General features: G+C 46.7%; 1 pseudogene across 1 annotated transcript; it reads right to left on the reverse strand.

Moving 5' to 3' along the window:
* Positions 1 to 4,843: 4,843 nt before the first annotated feature.
* On the reverse strand, positions 4,844 to 5,704 carry LOC146398868 (small ribosomal subunit protein eS6 pseudogene; annotated as a pseudogene). The gene has a single exon (XR_014818267.1). The product of XR_014818267.1 is annotated as a small ribosomal subunit protein eS6 pseudogene (transcript).
* Between the last annotated feature and the right edge of the window lie 4,939 nt (positions 5,705 to 10,643).

Consider the following 10,643-nt stretch of genomic DNA (forward strand, 5'->3'; position numbering starts at 1 on the left):
AGCGAAGGTACACACAGCCCAAAGAATACAGCCACTGACAGTGGAAAGTTTTAAGTGCTAAGAGCAGCAGGACAGGAGTTCCCATCATAGCTCAATGGTTAACAAATCCGACTAGGAACTATGAGGTTGCAGGTTCGATCCCTGCACTTGCTCAGTGGGTTAAGGATCCAGTGTTGCCATGAGCTGTGGTGTAGGTTGCAGACGCGGCTCGGATCCAGCGGTGCTATGGCTCTGGCATAGGCCAGCGGCTATAGCTCCGATTTGACCCCTAAACTGGGAACCTCCATATGCCTCAGGAGCAGCCCCAGAAAAGGCAAAAGGCAAAAGGGGGCAAAAAGCAAAAGGCAAAAAAAAAAAAAAAAAAAAAAGAGCAGCAGGACATAAGGTATGTTTATTTACATCATGTAAAGATTGTCTTCTGGAGTTCCTGTCGTGGCTCAGTGGTTAACGAATCTGACTAGGAACCATGTGGTTGCAGGTTTGATCCCTGGCCTCCGCTCAGTGGGTTAAGGATCCGAGTTGCCGTGAGCTGTGGTGTAGGTCATAGACGTGGCTCAGGTCCCAAGATGCTGCGGCTGTGGTGTAGGCTGGCAGCTGTAGCTCCGATTAGACCCCTAGCATGGGAACCTCCATCTGCCATGGGTGCGGCCCTAAAAAGACACAAAAATAAAAGCAAGTCAGAAAAGAGACTCCACCTAAAGGATGTTCACTGCAAACATGCTATATTGAAAAATTATGTGTTAAGGAGTTCCCTGGTGGCTCAGTGGGATTACTGCTATGGTGCAGGTTTGATCCCTGGCCTGGGAACTTACTTTTTTTTTTCTTTCCTTCTTCTCTTTCTTTCTTTCTTTCTTTCTTTCTTTTTCTTTCTTTCTTTCTTTCTTTTCTTCTTTCTTTCCTTCTTTCTTTCTTTTTTTTTGCTTTTTAGGGCTGCACTGGCAGCATATGAAAGTTCCCAGGCTAGGGGTCAAATCAGAGCTGCAGCTGCCAGCCTACACCACAACCACAGCAACTCAGGATCCGAGCCCCATCTGTGACCTACACCACAGCTCATGGCAATGGTGGATTGTTAACCCAGGGAGCGAGGGCAGGGATCCAACCCTCATTCTCATGGATACTAGCTGGGTTCGATTTCCACTGAGTCACAGTGGAAACTCCACCCGGGAAAAAAAATTGGGGTAATTAATTTGAACCCGATGGCTAAAATACTGATAGAACAAAACTGGGCCTAAAAAGATCGTCTCAGTAGACTCAGTCAGGCTCAAGTTTCATCAGATTCTTGGTCAAGGTTTAAAAGCTTTTGAGCACACCCACCTCATCCCTCCGGAATCTCCTCCCCCTTGCAGAGGCTGCTCCTGGGACTGCCAGAGACACCAGCCAAGGGTGTTCTTCGCTCTCCCTAGAGACCCGGGCCCCCTCCCCCTCCTCCCCTGGTCGGGGTCCTTCCCGGTAGCACTTATCACAGTTATCTTGCTTCTCTTCTCCCCCTGCTACTCCACCAGAATGTGACTTCCCAGGAGAGCGGGAACCCTGCTGTCTAGTTTATCAGTGTGTCCAGCACGGGACACAGGGCCCGGGACCCAGGAGATAGGCAAATTCTATGAATGAGGGGCTACAACAATACAGACAAAGGTTGCGGTGGAGCGATTCTCACGGGCTCCAGGGAGGAGCCCATGCAAAGGATGCTCTCAGCCTGCTTGCTAGGCTGCCCTATGCCAATCCAGGGTTCTGTTTTTTTTTTTGTTTGTTTTGTTTTGTTTTTGTGTGTGTGTCTTTTTGCCATTTCTTGGGCCGCTCCCGCGGCATATGGAGATTCCCAGGCTAGGGGTCCAATCGGAGCCATAGCCACCAGCCTACACCAGAGCCACAGCAACTCGGGATCCGAGCTGCGTCTGCAACCTACACCACAGCTCACGGCAACGCCAGATCCTTAACCCACTGAGCAAGGCCAGGGATCGAACCCGCAACCTCATGGTTCCTAGTCGGATTCGCTAACCACTGCGCCACGACAGGAACTCCCAGGGTTCTGTTTTTAAGGAGGATTTGGGAACAGACTTTCTAAGCAATTGACTTTGTTCACTGTGAATGAACAACCCAAGCCTCCCCCTTTCGGACAGATTCTAAGAAAGACCGTAACCGGTCAAAGTTCAAACCGCTCTCAAATTTAAGGTATGCCCATGTTCCCTTAAAAAACTTAAAGAAATTAAAAAAAAATTTTTTTTGTGCTTTTTAGGGGCTTCCCCCTGCGGCATAATGGGGTTCGCAGGCTAGGGGTTGAATCGGAGCCACGGCTGCCGGCCTGTGCCAGAGCCACAGCAACGTGGGATCCGAGCCGTGTCTGTGACCTACACCACAGCTCACAGCAACACCAGATCCTTAACTCACTGAGGGAGGCCAGGGACTGAACCTACTTTGCATTTTCATGGATACTAGCTGGGCTCGTAACCTGCTGAGCCACAACAGAAACTCCCGAAACTAATTTCCAATTGCATTCACAGTATCTATGCTATTTGGGGTTTTGTCCTTTTTTGCTTTATGCATACATTTCCATGTTGCCAAACACTCCACTTTTATAATTCTTTTCTTCTTGGCCACACCCGAGGCATATGGAAGTTCTCAGGCCAGGCGTCAAAACCACGCCACAGCAGTGATGCAAGCTGCTAACAATGCCAGATCCTTAACCCATTGAGGGAGGCCAGGGATCGAACCCTCAACCTCATGGATCCTAGTTGGGTTCATTAACCGTTGAGCTGCCAGGGAACCCAACACACTTATGATTTTTCATGGCTAATGTTCCATCAGATAAAATTCCATACTTTTAAAAAATGCTCCTTCTGTGGGTCACGAGGCACCACTCTCGTGTGTGGGAGACCATCAAAAATACCACTAAAGAGGAGTTCCCTCTGTGGAGCAGTGGGGTAAAGATCTGGCACTGTCTCTACGGGGGTGGGGGTTCGAGCCCTGGCCCAGAAATGTCCGTGTGCTGCAGGTACAGCAAAACCCAAAAACGACAGCAACAAAAACAACCCCTATAGATACATGTTACTGGATTCTACATTCTTGGACTGGAATCACCAAGTCGAAGACCATGAACGTTTTCACATCTTGACTACATTTCAACCCAGATTTAAGTGTGTTCTCAGAAGCATGAGTAATAGGGCTGTTCTGGGAAATGCATCATGAGCATTAAAATGCTATGGTTTTGTTTATGTCAAGGAAAGAATTGGACAGACAGGAAAGAAGTCATATCCAGTGACTGGTCCCTCCCTCCCAGGAGTTTATGGGAAGTTGGGGTCCTCTAAGACAACTGAAGAGATGGGTCCCCAGAACCCCTTACTTCTCCTGAGTGACATTTTGGACTAATTACTCATAAAACCCTGGGGGTTTTGGGTTTTTTTTTTTTGCTTTTTAGGGCCACACCTGCAGCATATGGAAGATCCCAGGCTAGGGGTTGAATCGGAGCTGCATCTGCCAGTCTCTATCACAGCCACAGCAGCATGGGACCTGAGCCGTGTCTATGTCGACACCCCAGCTTGCGGCAACACTGGATCCTTAACCCCCTGAGTGGGACCAGGGATCGAACCTGAATGCTCATGGATACCAGTCGGGTTCATTTCCGCGGAGCCACAGAGGGAACTCCTCATAAAACCGATTAAATACACATTCCGTCCAGAAACCAGCTTTAGAGATGCTAGCTCTACACTCTGATGGCAGCAGCATTTCCTGCTCTGTCCACCACTGTAGTACCAGGACCACAAACTGCCTGGCAGGTACCAGTATGTCTTGTTGAATGGCAAAACAAACGAACAAGCAAAAAACCATCTGTGTAAGTTGGGGAAAATTCTTGCTTTTCCAGTCAGGGAAGCTTCACTTCCTTATGGATCTACCTGCTAAGTGGTACATCTCTAGGTCAGAATCCATTTCACAGAACGAAGATGAAAGAAGAACACGGAGGAGTGAGCCCTCCAGGGGAGGCTGGGTTGGGACCCAACACCCACCTGAGCCCCGGCCCTCCCAGCGGCACTGAACTTGACACAGGCTACACCTTGATACACATCCACACTCTATGCTGAACGTGCTACATTTTTCTACCCCCTAAAGGACCGAGGTCTATGCAAGAATATGAAATAAATGTAATAGGAAGAAATAAAGTGTGAAACAGCCAGGCTGCGAATCAGAAGTGGTTCTCTTTCAAGATGGACAGAGGGAATCACAGAATAAAAAGGCAGAACAGCGATGGCAGAGGCAGCAGCAGGGGCCCCTCAGCAAACCTCACCACAGGTGACTTAGATCCCAAAGGGAGGCACAGGGCTTTCCAGGGTCACCATGGAATCGGAACCATCTAGCCAAGGGAGAGAGGAAAAGAAAACCCACAAAGAGACTACACAACAAACAGCTTTTTTCAACTGCCTTACTATTTGTTTGTGGCTTCTAGTTACTAGAAGTTGGCCAAGAGTGGCTGTGGGCTTTGGCATATATCATCTTTAAAACAGCGTGCTGAGATTTCCTAGAAAGGTTTTTTTTTTTCTTTCTTTTTTTTTTTTTTTAAGTGGTCTTTTTAAGGCTGCATCTGTAGCATATGGAGGTTCCCATACTAGGGGTCGAATCAGGCTACAACTGCCAGTCTACACCACAGCCACAGCAACATCAGATCCGAGCCGCAGCTGCAACCTACACCACAGCTCACGGCAACGCCGGATCCTTAACCCACTTAGCGAAGCCAGGGATTGAACCTGAGTCCTCATGGTTACTAGTCAGATTCGTTTCTGCTGAGCCACCACAGGAACTCCCCTAGAAAGACTTCTAAAGGAACAGTTCTTGGGGATGTAAGAAGACCTCTCACTTTTCTTTTTTTCTTTTCTTTTTTTTTTTTTAAGATTTGATGTTATTTATTGGTTATTCTCAAAACATCTCATTTTTGACTGGACTCAGACTTAGAGGTAGATGCTCTCAGAGAGGATAGCCTCCGTCTCTTGGCAATCTGTTCCTGACGTTTTTCTTTGGCCTCCTTCATTCTCTTGGCCAAAAGTTTAGCATATTCTGCAGCCTCTTCCTTATTTTTCTTGGTACGTTGTTTCTTCAGAGCAATACGGCGACGTTTGTGTTGCAGAACACGTGGAGTAACAAGACGCTGAATCTTGGGTGCTTTGGTCCTAGGTTTCTTTCCTTCTTTGTTTAGGGGCTTTCTCACTACATACTGACGGACATCGTCTTCCTTAGAGAGATTGAAAAGTTTGCGGATCCTGCTAGCTCTTTTAGGCCCCAGGGGGCGAGGCACAGTGGTATCAGTGAGTCCAGGAATATCCTTCTCCTCTTTTTTTACGATGACCAAATTGAGAACACTTAGATTGGCATCCACAATGCAACCCCGAACTGATTTGCGCTTTCTTTCTCCAGTCCTCCTTGGTCTGTAACAGGAATGCCCCTTACTCAGTAGCAGGCGGACTCGGCCATGGGTCAAGACACCCTGCTTCATGGGGAATCCTTGTTTGTCGTTCCCACCACTGATTCGGACCACATAACCCTTCCATTCTTCACCCAGAGCGTCAGCAGCAACTTCTGTGGCCATGCGTTTCTCATAAAATGTACGAAGTTTTCGCTCATCGTCCACTTCAATGAGTTTTTGGCAGCCAGTGGCCGGGAAAGAGATGTTCAACTTCATCCTCAAGCGGTCGACCGCCTCCGAGGCGCCACGAAAAAGAGCTCACTTTTCTCAATTCCACAGTCAGCTCTACCCAGTTACAACTCACAAAGTTCGGGATAAATGGTCTCAGTGACGTGTCATTGCCTACACACAAGGTATTCAAACGTGGCTTTTGGTAACTAGTGAATGCTAACAGCTGCATCAAAAACAGATAAATGTGAAGGAGTTCCCGTTGTGGCTCAGCAGGTTAAGAACCTGACGAGCATCCATGAGGATTTGGGTTTGATCCCTGACTTTGCTCAGCGGGTTAAGGATCTGGAGTGCTGCAAGCTGAGGTATAGGTTGCAGATGGGGCTCAGATCTGGCGTTGTCGTGGGCTGTGGCGCAGATCGCAGATGGCTTGGATCCTGTGTTGCTTTGGCTGTGGTGGCTTAATTTTTAAAAAAAGATAAATGTGATGTTGCAGCTCTAGCAGTGACAAGAAAGGGTAAAATTCCAGACTAAAAAATTCCAGACTAAAGCTAGCAGGGTATGGAGGAAACCACCACCCCAAGGGCAAGAGTAAAGCCAGGAGTTTTAAGGGTCGCTTCTGCTAAAGAAGTTCCCAGGCTAGGGGTCGAACTGGAGCCGCATCTGCGACCTACACCTCAGCCACGACAACACGGGATCCAAGCCGCATCTCTAACCTACACCGCAGCTCGTGGCAACGCCCGATCCTTAACCCACTGAGCGAGGCCATCGATCGAATCCACATCCTCATGGATAATAGTCGGGTTCTTAACCCGCTGAACCATAACGGGAACTCCAACACTCACTTATTTTATTTTATTGTCACTTATTTTAAAACAGGTAATAATATTCCAACTAAAGCAACCATGGATCAATATGCTCTATGACTTTATGTCAAGTATGCTTTTTGTTTCTAGTACCACTGACACTGTGACACTTAGGCCACCTCATATTTGTTTTTTTTTTTTTTTTTTTGAAGAGCTTTAATTTTTACCCATACCTGTGTCAGTGGGGACAAATTAGAACACACAAATAAGCAAAGACTTGGGGAAAAAACACCCACAACCCCATCCCCCATACATGACAGTGTGTTACAGGTCCAGACTTTTCCTATGCATTCATTCTTATGAAAAGAAAAAAGGAGGAGTTCCTGTCGTGGCTCAGTGGTTAGCAAATTGACTAGGAACCATGAGGTTGCAGGTTCGATCCCTGGCCTCGCTCAGTGGGTTAAGGATCCGGCATTGCCGTGAGCTGTAGTGTAGGTTGCAGACGCGGCTCGGATCCCACGTTGCTGTGGCTCTGGTGTAGGCCGGTGGCTACATTTCCGATTAGACCCCCAGCCTGGGAACCTCCATATGCCGCAGGAGCGGCCCTAGAAAAGGCAAAAAGACAAAAAAAAAAAAAAAAAAAAAAAAAAAAGAAGAAAAAAGGAATCATCCTGCGGTTTATGTTACAACTTCTTTTTTTCACCAAATCAAAATGGAGCATCTTTCCATTTGTATAAAATCACTTTTAATGATCACACACTAGACGTAGAATGGGTTAGGCAGCTTGTCTGGACGCATACATTTTTCACTGTTAAACGCAGTGCCGGGGAATTGTCCTGCCATGCAGTGGGTTAGGGATCCAGCGCTGTCACTGTGGCAGCTTGGGTCAGTGCTGTGCCATGGGTTCAGTCCTTGGCCCGGGAACTTCCACATGCCATGCGTGTGGCCAAAAAAAATTAAATAAAAATAAACGGTGCTGGGATGAACACTGTTGTTCATCTTACACACATCACACAACAGTCCCAAAGAAAAACATCCCTAGGAGTTCCCATGGTGTCTCAGTGGAAAGGAATCTGACTAGGAACCCTGAGGTTTCAGGTTCAATCCCTGGCCTTGCTCAGTGGGTTAAGGATCCGGCGTTGCCGTGAGCTGTGGTGTAGGTTGCAGACTCGGCTCAGATCTGGTGTTGCTGTGGCTGTGGTGTAGGCCAGTGGTTGTAGCTCTGATTTGACCCCTGGGAATCTCCATATGCCGCGAGAGCAGCCTTAAAAAAGGCAAAAAGATTTAAAAAAAAAAAAAAGCATCCCTAGAATTGTAACCCGTGGCTCAAATGCTCTATGACTATTTGAAGACTTTTGCTGTAAACTGACCTCTAGTAAAGTTGTATTAATTTAAACGACCGACCAACAGTATATGAAAGTTCAGTCCATTTCAATGGGATGTTACCTTTGTACCAGTATCTTTAATTTCCATGATAGGCAACATCAATCAACAAAAGAAAAATGGCCAATAAACATGAAGAAAACCACCTTGGAAACATCACAACGCTGCACATTAAAAGGATTACATTTCCCCTCTTCCCAAACGGCCGTATTTCTCAGAAAGAACTATCTGGAGTTGGCCGGAGCGAGTCTACCTGGTGCTCTGGCACAGGGCAGCTGAGCAAGCGCACAGGTGAATTTGGCACTATCAAGCCTTGAGAGTTCGCAAACTTTTTAGCCTGGATTCTACATGCAGACTTTATCACAGTAAAATAGGCAGAGCCAGGTATAAAGAATTACCCACAAAGGCATTCAGAGCTTTATGCATTTCATCAGCAGCGCAGTGAAACCTGCCAACAACCAGTTAACGGGGAAGCAACAAACTAAAAGGGGATTTTTCAAAACTACATGGAAAAATTAAAATGATGTGTGCAACGGGAAAATCGAAAGGAAAAACGACAAAAATGTTCATTAAATGCTTGTGTTAGATGCTTTCTCTTTTTTTCTGTATCTTCTGATTTCTCGGCAATACACATGATCAGAAAACAAAAGAAACATACAAATATATGCAGTCATTGAACCCGATTTCTTTCAGTCAAGTAAAAATGCTACCAAGTCCTCTTTAAGGTCTGGAGTTTTATCTTCAGCATCTTGGCTCATACTGCTAACAGACATTGTTCACCTAAAGGGCTCTAACTTATTTATTTATTTTTATTTTTTTGGCTTTTCAGTGGCATAGGGAGGTTCCCAGGCTAGGGGTCGAATTGGAGTTGTAGCTGCTGGCCTACACCACAGCTCACTGCAACGCTGGATCCTTAACCCACTGAGCGAGGCCAGAGATGGAACCTGCGTCCTCATGGATGCTAGTCTGATTGGCTTCCACTGAGCCACTAGAGGAACTCTTAAAGGGCTCTTTAAAATATGTTTGCAGCTAAAGGCTGTCCCGTAAGCTTCTGGAGAGTTCATGAAAGGGTTTAAAATTTGCCTTTCTTTGGCATAATTTATATGAGCTTTTAAGAACATAGTAACTTGCTGGAGTTCTCGCGGTGGCTCAGTGGTTAACAAATCCGACAAGGAACCATGAGGTTGTGGGTTTGATCAGTGGGTTAAGGATCCAGCGTTGCTGTGAGCTGTGGTGTAGGTCACAGACGTAGCTCGGATCCCGTATTGCTGTGGCTGTGGTGTAGGCCAGTAGCTACAACTCCAATTGGACCCCTAGCCTGGGAACCTCCATATGCCACGGGAAGCGGCCCTAGAAAAGGCAGAAAGACCCCCCACCCCCCAAAAAAAGAACACAGTAACTTGCAGTTCAAGGCCCACCATGGCATGCATGGCGATAAAAGAGGTTTCCTCAGAATAAAGACAACTGAGAGTGACAGAAGGTGGCTAAAAGTCAAAGAACGAGTCGCTTAGTCTCTATTCCATCGCCCTGTGTAGGGGGCACTTGGAAATAGAGCAAAGGACATGGAACAGGACGAGGCTTTCTGAATTATTTTATTCAGAACCTGCCCTAAAGATTGATGTAAGCCTAGAGTCACAAACTGAAGCCCGGTTTGTCCCCTCTGGGGACGGATGCTCTTCACCTTTTAGAACAGTGTTTTTTAAGTGACGGGTTGGTTTTTAGTGGGTCCTATCCAGCACCTTTGAAAAACCAAGTCAAATATATCAGAGGAAGGGGGAAAACAGATGTCTCGTACTGGGCTGGTATCAGAGGCGATGCAGAATGTATTTTTGAGGAGTTCCCGCTGTGGCGAGGTGGGTTAAGGATCTGACTGCAGCAGCTCAGGTGGCCTCGGAGGCTTGGGTTCGATCCCCAAACTAGTGCAGTGCGTTAAGGATCCTGCATTGCTGCAGCTGTGGCACGGGTCAAAGCTGCAGCTCGGATGTGATCCCTGGCCTGGGAACTTCCATATGGTGCGGCTCTGGCCATAAAATGGAAACAAAAAAACCTCAAAAAACCTGGGGAGGGGAGAAAGGAAGTTGACAGTCTGACCAGGAGTCTGGGGGTGGCTTGAACCTGGGTAGCAGAGATGAGAATATGTTCTGGGGGGGGTCCCTGTCAATCTACTGACTGGGAGAATTAAGAAGGACCGGGGTTTGGAGCTGGGCGGGGTCCTCTCCTTTCTAACAACTTCCTACTCGCTTCCTCTCCTGGAAAAAGGCATTTGGCCGCAGCCCTCATCACATGCCTCCTGGCTGACACCGACTCACCGTCTAACCACCTACCAGGAACACTTGGGCAGTGGCGCCTCTTCTTGCCAAGCGCTGACACCTTTCTGGAATCCCTCCAGATCCCAGTGGATCCCGTGTTGCTGTGACTGTGGCTGTGGCTGGCCACTTGGAGCTCCAATTCCACCCCTAGCCTGGGAACCTCCATAAGCCGAAAGTACAGCCCTCAAAAAAAAAAAAAAAAAAAAAAAAAGCCAAGGAAAAAAAACCCAAAAAAACGCAAGTTACCTTAAATCTCTCAGTTCATCCTCTAAGCCAGCCCTAGCTTCAGAAAAGACAACTCAATAGACTCTAATTCAAAAACCACAATATTTATAAACAGAGTTTTTACTCTTGAATATATATCATTTCCTTTTTTTTTTTTTTTGGTCTAAATTAGTTATTCTGAAAACAAACTGCCTGGATTATTAAAAAAAAACAACTTGACATCATTACACAATTCCCATTTCTAAGAACATTAAATTCACGTTTATCTGCTTATTATATATAATAAGTATATATATATACATATAT

Source organism: Sus scrofa, chromosome 10, assembly GCF_054392235.1.
Source record: "Sus scrofa isolate SSC_HxYL_T2T_F1_AM1 chromosome 10, Sscrofa_HxYL_maternal_Yorkshire_Landrace_v2.0, whole genome shotgun sequence".
Classification (NCBI taxonomy): domain Eukaryota; kingdom Metazoa; phylum Chordata; class Mammalia; order Artiodactyla; family Suidae; genus Sus; species Sus scrofa.